This window comes from Varroa destructor, unplaced genomic scaffold (assembly GCF_002443255.2).
Source record: "Varroa destructor unplaced genomic scaffold, Vdes_3.0 BEIS01000007.1, whole genome shotgun sequence".
NCBI lineage: Eukaryota > Metazoa > Arthropoda > Arachnida > Mesostigmata > Varroidae > Varroa > Varroa destructor.
The window spans coordinates 37,963,446-37,975,764 of NW_019211460.1; the positions used below are offsets into that span (position 1 = coordinate 37,963,446).

Genomic DNA, 12,319 nt, shown 5'->3' on the forward strand with positions numbered 1-12,319 from the left:
GATAAGCTTCCTGAAAAGTGCCAGTGTGGCGGATCCGCATAGAATCAGATATTTACACATACACGAAAAGGAACATCATCAGATCACGATTCTACTATAGACTTTATAACATATATAATAATAAATTTATACGATTATTATATATGTTAAACAAGTTACGCGTGTTGCTCGGAGTTCTGGTTGTTTGAGCGCCTTGAAAGCCTCGTTCTTGATCGTGGTATTGCGTAGATCCATGTCAATATAAAGGCTATCCTACGAAACTATAATATATAAATGAATGTATTTTTTTTCTCCCTAAAAATGGCGATCGGGTTAGCTGTACTGACTAAATATGGTAAAGACGGTTAAAACAACTGCTAGATCGCATTAAGTTAACTTGGTGTGGTATTTAATATGACAGCATCTTATAGTTTATATTGCAACACGAGACTGCGGCTGGCCTCGAATATTCGAGAAGATCCGTCATGTTTCTTTTGGGGGTGCCATCTGTACCTTCACCGAATCTAGTTTTCCAGTCTTTTTTATTGTGGCTGTCTATTAAATGCCTATATTTTTCTTTTTACATTGCTAGTTAATAACACCGATAGGAGAGAAGTATTTGCGTTGAAAGGAAGTACGGCTAACGACTATGCTTAGACAAAAACACTGAGTGACGCAATTAATCAGTGTAGCAACTTTTGCAGGTGCAACGAACGTCATTATTTATTAAATCAGAATAGTAAATAGAAATGCTCCGACTTCTGCTATCTACTATTATTATACACATGGAATTTTCAGACGATTTATCCGTGCTGTCTGAGGAAGCTGAAAGCCTCCGAGGGCTCTTAAATCCAGCTGTAACACTTCATCAAGCTAAACATTCGGCCTAATTGAAGTAAATTAGATTATCCACAGTGACTCCGAGAGGTACTCGATCACTCTATTACTTCCAACAAGTTCGACCGAGTGACAAAGCAGAACACTATTAGCTGACAAAACAATGTTCGTTGCACCTACCGCCATTATGCCCACAATATGACCTTGTAATGATTATTATTTATTTGAACATTACGCGAACTTGACATTTGAGCGAGGCAACTCAAAATAAAGGCTTGTCGAACGACTGGCAAGTGGCAGGATTCGCATGATCGACAATCCAATACTAATATGGTCATAGAATAATTCTGCCAAGTATTACAATGCGATCGTTTCTGAACAGAAACAGACGCCTCGGTCGCTTATAATTCTACACAGCCACACATGCGGATAGAACCACAGGATTCCAATAGGACAATTTGAAAATACATCCACTGCGCGCCGTTCTCCCTTCTCCCCCACACAAAACGATTCCAATCAGTGCTTCGCTTTATTTATTTTATTTCCTGTTTCTAAATTTCCTTCCTCCTAGCCTGACCCTGAGGGAGTTTCACCCGAGTGTAATGAGACTGAGATTTGAACTACGGCACAGAAGCTTGAACTGGATGTGCGTCGTTCGGGGTAGAAGAATAACGAGTAGCTGCCTTCCGCTCTTCCGAAACCTCCCGGTTTCAAGCAAAGGTACGACAGCGTTCGGTAATTTCTTATCAAATAACTCCAACGGTAGCAGCTGTACGGCTCGAGCGTTGCACGCATCCGTTGTCCACCCAGTCAGAAGCAATTCCAGAATTGCCACCACGGGGCACAGCGGTCATCATTTTCAACGGGAACGGAGAACCCGAGCATCACGGTGGCGGTGGCGGCGGCGGCGGCGGCAGCAGTAGCGGGGACTCGATCACACAGTGGTATTTTGTGCGCAATCTCCGCGAGCCCTATAGCGGTCTCTGCGCCACTGCTTATAGATCTCAAGGTTTGTTGAAAGCTACTCTGAATCCGCAACGGAGTGGCTTTCTTGTCAAGTGAAGGCTGACTTCTCGATCCGATTCGATTCGGAACTCGGCGTCAACTAAAAACAAGGACATACACACGCTCATTAACTTTCCTGCTACAAAGAAATCCGTATACGTTGCTATAGTTGTTGTTGCTGAAACACATGTTGCCCTTCGAACCGTATTTTTATAGGAGGCTTTACGTACTGTTTATCTATCTTTTGTTGTTACTGTTTCTATTGGTACTGAGCTGTCAGCTTTGAAGTTGAAAGGGAGCACAAGACGTTCCAAGCATAAATCGAAATCAAGAAAATAAAGATGGACGGCGACTGTTGGCCTCCTATCTCGCAAAATGCCCACAAGTAGTTGGGTTCCGACCGTTGTTGCAGGTCCACTAGGCCGAGCCTGAAAGCTGATTAACCTCGTTCGTCAAAGTGATGATCTCCTGGAGAGTTACTAAGCGACGGAAAAAACCTCACGTCAGGAAATCGGCGAGACATACATCGTTATACGTTTCTGCAAAGCCAGACCTCACACGTGCCTTTCAAAGGTCACGTCTGATAATGAGCGAAGATGGAAGGCGCCATCCTGTTGCCTTCATCCTGTAAGCGGCTCGAATACGGAGTGCATTTGGAGTAGCGTATCGAGGGTGGGCGTCGTCTTCGTCTCAGCAACATGCGTATATGCCTACAACGCTGAGGTCAACAACAATGAAACTCGTTTTTTCTGCGTTCCTGTTGTAACGAACAACAGAGCCAACTCGAAACCGCTCAAGCAGCTCGACAAAATCGTAGTTTAATGATGACGTCGTAACGGGACTCCGCTTATTATTGTAATTACTTAAACGACCATGATCCACGATGGCAATTGGCACATCTCTACAGGCGGCGACAGAGATGCGAGAAAAGCTAGTTCAGAGACCTGGAAGTCATAATACAAAGGCTTACTAAAACGGTAGAGGGTGATTTACAAAAATCAACAACCCATATTCATTTATTCTATTCATTGTTCGATCAGTGACATTAGACCAACCTGAGTCGATTGATAACATTACGATATGTATCGAGATGTTCACGTAGAGTCCGAACATGCCACAACATTTATTAGATTATATTAGCATCGTATCCATACCGACACGCAACCCTCCAAAGGCCAATCTATAACTTGCCGTTTTAGATTTCCATGAGCGAGTATTGCCCATCGCTTCCGTGCAAATAAAAATCGACGGGAAAATCAAAAGTGCTAAGGCGAGTTAGAAAACGAGCTGAAGGCTGCTTAGGAAGGGAATGGGTGGGGAAGTATGACGGGAAAAAATATTCGAACGAGCACAGAACGGAGAAGGATCGATGACGACGGGAAGGCGACGGCTGTGCCAGCGGGGTGGCAATAGCAAAATTATAAAGCAAGGCGCGTCTCCGCTATGCCTGGAGTTCCCTGTTTCCCATTGCCATTTACTTCCGTTTTCGAAGTGAAGTAACTTGAAGGCTTTATCTTACTGTTTTTTCCTTATCGTTCCCTTTTTTGATATTCTCCTCCTTTCATTGGCCAATGGACACTTGGAGGCAGCGGCAGCTTTGGCGACGTTAAAGCTCGACGTCGCCGTCCTATTACTACAAGCGTGGCGTTCGCCTCTAACCCGATGCGACTGGTTCCTGTTCTCAGACTTCACTTATTCGGATCTAACAGTCGGAAGCGAGATCAGAGTGGGCAGGCGGAACTGGGTGTCTTTACCAATATAAAAAAAAAACTTTAATAAACGATATGAGTCACCCTTGCAATCGGCGACAGTGAAGTTCGTGTGTGCAGCTCCAGGCAATTACCCACTAATCACAGCTGAACAGTGTAATACCGGTTCGTCCGTTTCTACGTCAACGCATCTTTTGAATCTATATGCCTATTACATTCCCTATGCATGTTCTGATCGCCTTCGATTCCGCGCGTCGTCATGCTGATCGGTCGGTGATTGTTTCGGAAACCCAAACGAGGCAGGTCTTCTACGCCCATTTTACGTTCTAGGCACAGAAGGCAATCAATGAAAAATATCAAATAGCAGTTGCTCGGGCAGAGGAACAAAAGAACCGGAAAAACAATTAAAAGATGGAAAAGCCGATCAGGAACGGCGTCATTTTTGTGTTCGTTCACAAGTGGGGCTGGTAATTGTTGTAGGTCGCTGTAGAGCTACCGACGACGTTCTGAAATGGTAAACAGAACCAGTGGTGTATCTATGCGCAAATCACTCATGTCGAATGATCGAATTACTTGATATAATTAGATAAAATGTGAAACGTGAGAGCTCCCCATTGAAGTATACGAAGAAGATAACCACAGCTAAGCTAAGGCCTACGACCCAGACTATTTCCAATCCGCATCCACGTGCCACGTTATACTTCTAGGAGTGCTTACCGAACTGACCTTTTGTCCAATATCAACAAAAATTCTGGTCTCAAACTAAAAACTAGTTAAAATTATTAAGTAATTCAAGTGTCACACACCATTATTTAGCCAGATTGATTTTTTAACAAGTGTATGTACACGTAAGTTCTATCTCTTTATGAGAAGTAATTTGTTTTGTTAGAACGATACATCTCAATTGATAACAGCCTGCTAAATACGCTTGATGGTCTCCATGTTTCAAGTTCTATGTCCGGTATTGCCATTAAGCATCTCATTAGACAGCACGGAGTCCGGTTTGTCTATGCCCAGGCTCGTTAGACCGTTCGTAGGTCTAAAGGGAGAATACAAAAAAATGTGTTTCATAATGTAATTAAAAGCTTGTTCTATTGAATCACGTTCATGTTAACTTTTCGTCATAACAAATGCTTTGTGATCGCAGTCGTGTTCATCCATCACGCGAACGCGCTTCGCCAATATTATCAAATCAATGTGTGGCTAATTGAACGGCGCTAATATGTTTGCCTCGTGACTTTTATCGTACCTCGGTGATTATCAAGTATAGCTATATATGACTGCATACATTTTGGTTACGACTTCAATTCTGTCTTTAGGAGTTGGTCTTTCGTTTTCTGATGTTTCCTGAAAAAAATAGATCTATCGATGTATCGTCTGCTGTTTAAAAATACTGCATTTTTCAATCTGGAACAATGACACGAAGGTAATACTATGATCCCAGAAAAGCCCTTCCTCAAAAGCTTTATGAGTAGTTAGGATGTTCCCAAAATGGATTGTCACCAGTCGTTCTTAGAGTATTATGAAGACTGATTTAGCTACGGCTCATATGATTACTGACCGCCATGGCTATAGATATCGTCTTGATGCAAGATACATCGTGGTTTCCCTCCGTCTATAGACTTCCGTCACTAACTTATTAGTATTCTCACTACCTATTTTTTTCATCATATGTGAACAGTCTGTGGTACCTTCAACGTTTCCCGTGAGACTCCCACCGTTAAGCTAGGACTTCTTAGAATTCGGTTGAATCGGAGACCAGTTGTGTTCGAGTTATTGTAATTAGTCCGTGTAATGGGATTGGTGGTCTATATCTGTTTGCAGCTTTTATCAATGGCAGTGGAAGCCAAATCAAAGAGGGGTAGTGAGGGGGGGGGGAATCGAGGCTGGTCAAACCAAAGCCAGGGTAAATAGATCGACGTCTTTTGATACTCTTACGGACGATATCGCGACACCTCAATGCAGAAGCCGCTTAACGCTGCCTCGGATATTATCGTCACCGCCATATTATTTCTGTTTGCTTCCCGATTGTGTGCTCCCACTAGTTCGTTCAGTTATCTAGTTGTCGATTGTGGCTGATTATTTGAAACTATATAGAATAAAATTGCATGAGATGGCCATTGAGATGGTTGGCCTGCATTGTCTGTGGGGTCAAAGATATCATCCACCCACCCCCTCTTTCCCCACTGAACTAAATTTTGGCGTCGGTGTTTGAACATGTGTCGGTTCGATATGTATGTATCCAACTCTTGGAGCGACTATTCAAGTCATGTTTTTGCATCCGATTTTAGGTCACCACTGTATACATACGACTTCGTTTCAAATAGCAGTGAGTGCGTTCGTCTGACTATACATTCAATCCATTGATACATTTATCTAAGTTGCCGTTATAGGCCAGATGGCGATTTGATCGTTGCGCCAATTCTGGCACTCAAATCCGTGTCCAGATTAAAATTACTACAACTACTGCTGCCGCTTTGCGTCAACCGTCGCTCTGTTGCTATTCACTTGACGCAGTTGACAACCGCAGAAATATATAAGTCAACTCAGCTGAATGACCCAGAATAGCGATTAGTGAAGTCCTTTCGACCGCACTGCTCTCAATAGAATTCCGGGCATACGCCGCGCCGCACGGTCCCCCCCCCGCCCGTGAGCACACACATGCACACCCTAGACGCAATGCTTCCCATTACCACTACCAGCACTGCCAGTTCAAACGGCGGCAGTCCAACAATTCTGTGGCAGTAGCGCCATGAACGAACGAGAGAAGGATCCATTGGCTGTTTGGAACGCATGCAGTATGGGCGGGAATCATATTAGATTCAAATTGGACCACAACGAGAAAGGCCACTGAGAGGTCAGGAATTCACCCGGCTAATAGCGCACGGCTGATGTCCTATCCTATATACCTGTCGCTTCAATGCGAGCATAGGCTGAACAATTTGATCTTCTAATTAAATATATATTTAGCTTTATGCTAAGGAAGAGGAAGACGCGCGTGCGCACAATTTGCAACATGTTATTTAAAATAGATTGTCATCGCCATTTACGTGTGGACAATACAACTGGCCAAAGCGAACTAATTTTGTCTGGAACAGGATATACGTCATATTGATTGTTATACAACACCAGACGTTGTGTCTTTTCAGAATGTGTGCATACATCAATGCAGAGATTAACGGAGAAAAGAAAACTCGGTAAGCTAAGTACAATCAAGTTGGGAAAGAAGGGGAATCAGAAGCCTTGCGAACTCTATTGATATACTATCTACGAGTAAGTATAATATCGACACAACACAGCACCACACTGGTACTACTTTATGCCCCTATTTTTCGCCATCTTTCTGTCCTTTAGTGTGATAATGCTGTCATGGCCAATAGACCTTGTTGGCCGCCAAGCTAGCTTCATTGTACCTCTTCTAAAACACAGCTGGGCATTTTCAATCTTCGCACATACATTCCTCAAATAAACTCAAATCCGACCTCCTCTGAAAGACTGCTAGACTGAAAGCACAGAGTGTTTTGGAGTTGACACAATCTGTCCCAAAGATGAAGCACACCGACTGGTCCTGCCTAGGCCACCCCTTTTCCTCTTCCATGAGCCCACGGTAAGGCAAACGAGCGGGTTTCAGTAGATTTCCTCTTGCCTACTCCGCTGGCTAGTAGCAGCACACGTCTACGCAGCTACTACGGTAAAAGGATCGTCGCTTCATAGCTGGATCCTTTTTAAAGCAACATCAGAGCTAGCCACTGCCTGCGTTTGCAGTAAATCCTTGGTTCTGTAGTTGGTTAACAAACAGGAAAACGCGAAGGAGGAGAAGCCATCACGAAACAACACAAGCGCTTCTTGTGTGCGTTGTTCGATCCCTCCCACTTTTGTGTACAGCTCCTGGGCCTTTATGAGTTTGCCTATGCGCGTCTGTGCGTGTGTAGGTATGCCTGCGAGTAAGTGGGGCGCACGCGGAAGGTTTTGGTAGATCGGGAGCGTAGTAATTATCATGGAGCAAGTAATTCAGTAGCTGCGGAAATGGAGAGCATGAGAAAGGCCTGACTGACTTCAAATGGCGGATGCCTTCGGTACAAGGAAGATGGAGATATAAAGACGAAATTTGCTATGCAGGAAAAAGCAGGTATTTAGAAAAATGAAGGCTATGAAGTACGATAAGGTAGCAACGCTCTCGACGCAGGAAATAGTACAATCAGTTGCAATGATGACAGAGCTGTAAGTTTAAATACAGAACTCAGCGTTAGATGGGAAAACGAACGTGTAATTATTGAAAGTAGCCTCTGTCCCTAGTGGGTTAGAGACGATTAGCTGGCTGCATAAAACGACCATCCTACTACCTTCCTGCTTCTTCCTTCCACGTAGTCTTAGCAGTCGTAGCACCTATTAGCCCACCACGCTAAATCACTTACATTCTCTTTACAAAGTCATAGCAGAACGAGTGAAAAGCCAAGTATACTAGGATATTATTATTATTATTATTCTAAAGTCATCGCAGGAGGGAACCGGCTCACGCATTTGTGGTCTTTTGGAGAGTCTCCAGCTACTGGGCAAATGCGACGCTAAGTAAGGGCTTTTGCGATAACTTGATATCATATTAAGACTATTGCTATCTATTATTGTTCCATGTTCATTCGTTCAACTTAATGTCAATGTGCGCACACGTCTGTGAAGCACTGAGCCCCTGAACCACCGCTAGCGGCTGACTCGACTGCGCATTCAAAAGAATCCCGCTGTATACTCACTCTCATAGACGCTATTGATGGCAGACGTTCAAATGATCAAAATCAACTGGCTTCTGCATTGTGAGCGTCAACTATCAACGACGTTGAAGAGCTGCCGAACGGAAAGCCTATTGCCAGAAAAGTTTCGTCTCCTGTTATCGTTATATATATATGTGTATATATCGTTCATCATGTAGTAACAATGGGTGAATGTTGTGCCATATGAAATCCAAGTTGGCCAATCGCGCTATAGAAGATCATGGCGTGTACTGCGTTATAATAAAATCGGTTGTTTTTATAAACTAGTAAATTAATTGCTAATGTTTGCTTATAATGAAGTTTGACTCACACAACGAAAAGGCTCGGATTGTGCCAAATATCGTCTGTAGTGCATATCTGAGAATAACACGAGTAGACTCATAGTTGTTACTGAGTACACCGCAGCATAATAGGTGAAAATGGAACACGGAAAAACCCCAAATCACCCCATTATAGTAACAGTGACTTACATGATAAACTGCCAAATCATCAAAGTGTCTTGACAAATCGAGCGGCTTTCATTTTCAAAACGTGAGCCGTTGTTGTCTATACAGCCGTTAATTGATTAATTGAAAACAATCGCAGTAAGCATATGTGTTACGAACAGTTCTAATTATCATTATTATATCTGCTGGCGTATATAACTAACGATCAGGAACTCCCTTGCCAGGCGAAATCCGCCAACTTCTTCAAGACTGTATAAATGCGCAATTGTATTTATGTAAGTTTCTAAAGGCACCCCCCCCCCCCACGAAAATATTCTAACTAATATTCTAAGACCGACCTTCTTTCCACCGTCCAAAATGAATGGGGTTTTTTTGAGCTTCAGGTATTATTAGCTTTTTTTTTTTTTTTTTAGATATTTCTCAACAGACCCCTGCTATTTATTGATTAAGCATGAAGCATGAATCGGCTCTGCTTTAAATGTTTGTGCACCGGTATATATAAGTGATGTCTAGCTCAATTCGTTATCACTGAGGCTTCCCCCATGCAGTTAGCTCACCCTCGGTCCTTGTTGTTGGCCAAAGCTGCTGCAACATACCAAGTACTCGATCGAAGTCGTTGTCGGTCTTGTCATCGTCACTGATATTTGATTCAATAAGAATCGTAGCTTCCGCTATAACTTCGCGTGAAGCTCCCATAGGGACGCGCGCCAGCTCGGATGAATCATACCACAACGAATTCATAGCGTTCACTTAGATTCCAAAACACTCCGCGCATCGACGTTTAACTGTGATTGTTGTTGTTAACGTTATCGTCATTATTGTTATTGCTACTACGAGACCCGTCAGGCGACGAAATAGGCGTTCCCCTCTTCTACCTTCCTCCATCTATGAAAGAGTATCGTCCTTCTACTTCTTATCAAGGCTGTTCCATCTCGTCAGCTAAATACTATATACTCGATGTTTACACCAGCCATTTCACACGGTAAACGAATAATCCGCAATATAACCAATGGAATACAACGTTAACTTGTAACATTATGGATGGTGGATACAAAACGAAGTTTGAAACAATATAGGATAGTTGAAAATAGGCTAAGGTTAAATTCTCGTGGTCATAATTCCTGCGTACAACAGCCCATATGTTTTTCCTGTAGGATGCCGACAAAATCCAGATCTTATGAAAATTCTCCGCGAGGCCTTTCTTTAATTATGGGTGTGAACAAGTAATCTATGTACAGAAGATGATACGCTGCCATTCTAATATAAATTACGCTATTTGTTGTACACAACAAAAGGTTTAAGAAGTGTTCCTGTTCCGTATTGTGCTTCATCGAGATAATCATACTTACGGGCGTCTAGCAGGTACTTCATATGACAACGAAACGGTACACGAAAACTGGACATACGTTTAGTAATGATTACCAATTTGCACACCGAAATGAACGTTTGTTTTTCCATCATGCAACCACATACATAAGTATAGCACTGCGTGAAGCCCGATTTTGTCCATTATCAATAGGCCGACAGGCTTACAGCTATTGCCTGACATAAGAGCTATCAAGGGTCATGCATGCCGCTACTATTTCTGTCACCGCGCTTAGTGGGCTAGGGGGAAGATTATCTTTTGTTCTTCCAAGTTGACAGTTTTTGTATGCAAATTACAATAAGAGATAGGTGCTGGCGCTATTGAAATGTTTGAGGCAAACTATATATATATATATATAACGCCTTGAGCGCGTATGACAGAAAAAAAAATCGGGTGGAAGCGTTTAGAGTAAAACGTATATCTTGAAGTAACGTTTCATTTGTCGAAAATACCATTTTCTTTGCGGCAAAGTACGCGTCTTACAAGCGAGAGTCACTCTGTTGAACCAACGATATCAAAGTCTACGGAGCAGAAATTGTTTGTTAATTGGCTTGACATGTCCTACTGATTTTAAAGCATGGGAAAACGCCAAATCCAATAATACCGGTATAAGGGCTAACAGACTCCAGAAAAAAGATGGGGGGAGAGAGACACAGGCAATGGATGCGCTTCCTGTTTGCGTTGACAAACGGGCAGCAGCTGACGGGGACTAAATTTCCTGACGATGGCTGCAGTAATAGTGGCATGGGCAGAGCCGCGTTCCCAACAAAGCCTTAACGCTGGCCGCGATCTGCGTTCGAAGCAACACCTCACGAAAATTAGTGCAAACGTTTGGCGTGTCACTAATAAAAGAGTTCCCTTTTTTCGTAATTTCCAATATACCAGGCAATGTGAATGTGTTTGGCGGAAAGGTGCGTCGATTTAATAACCCACCTAACGCTAAGAACACCTTGTACTCTACATACTTGTACACGAATTGTCTATGAAAGTATGGACTGAGCTGTTTAGAAGGTTTGTCTTAAGCGAATTTCAACAGAAAACAAAAAGTAATCATGCATCTGCAAAAGCAAGTAAAGCTTACACAAGTGCGCCCCTATACGATGATGGGCGCACGTTTCGGAGCTGAGTTCGAACGTAACGTGTGTGTTTATAATGTGACCGTGTCGCGAGCAATAGTGCAGAGAGAATCGTGTCGCGCGAACGTCCAGCCGCCCTGATATCCGAACAGCAGAGATCTGGCGATTGAGCTGTACCACAGGTGTATAGCCAGAAACGCCCGAACGTTCTGAAAGCGAAACAAGAGAATGATATCAGTGTATCTGCTGTGGCCATCTAAATACGCGACACTGGTATTGTAGGTATTGTCTGACCAAGAGAAACTGAATGTACTCATCAATACCGAATTGTTATATGCGCAGTTGCTTGTCATCTGCTCAGACTTTCTATGATGCAGCAGCTCTGAAGTCCATGTTGCGATTGTTATAGTAATTCTACGATTGATTATGATGAACGAAAACGCAAAAAGGTCGCGTATATACTCCCGCTTACTACTAAGGTAGGTGTCAATTGGGGTCAAGGATAGATGTGTTTAACGATAGGGTCACGACTTGAGTTACATATGCAATGGCTATTCAATATACATACGGACCAGACAGGCGTGTGGATATCTCTCTATGTATTTGCTCAAAAGATTAGGTGGAACCTAGGGTCTACAAGCACTGGATTATAAAAAAAGATTCGATGCCGGAATGGAATCCAACTGGTCTACATAGAAATGTCTTATAACGTAGATTTTTTCAAATTACAGTAATAATATTCGGTTGGTCTTCGAATTTGATGTCCAGTATCGCCATTAGGGATTTCATCAGAGTATTGGCTCCCGTTGGGTTCGAACCTAGTCCACGACGTGTCGGCAGGATTGGCTGGCAAATACGTCACTAAGCAATTACGGGGACGACAGGTTGCTTCTTTAGAAGGCGTAGCGTCCAAAACACAAATCCATGGACATAAAACAAGGATTAAATCAGAGGAAGAGAACTGTGATCGTAGAAGTAGCGTTCTGCCGTTTGGATGGTATAAATAAGATATTATAACTGGAGGAACAAAATTATAGCGGCAATTTCCGTCGACTTCATGTTGCTGATTTAAGTGATACAGAAGAAATGAATCAATGATTTACTCGTAATAATTTCACTCTGAAACACGAACACC

The 12,319-nt window shown here is 42.9% G+C and overlaps 1 protein-coding gene across 2 annotated transcripts in view; it reads left to right on the forward strand.

Annotated features, from left to right (window-relative positions):
- LOC111254153 (matrix metalloproteinase-20-like) overlaps positions 1-12,319 on the forward strand; it is a 44,717-nt gene that overhangs the window by 14,456 nt on the left and 17,942 nt on the right. Inside the window, exon 2 of one of the 2 annotated variants that reach the window (XM_086974305.1) lies at positions 6,680-6,803. The exons of the other annotated variant lie outside the window; for it this stretch is intronic. The gene's annotated coding sequence lies outside the window, so the exon portion shown is untranslated. The remainder of the gene's footprint in view (positions 1-6,679; positions 6,804-12,319) is intronic. 2 annotated transcript variants of the gene reach the window in all.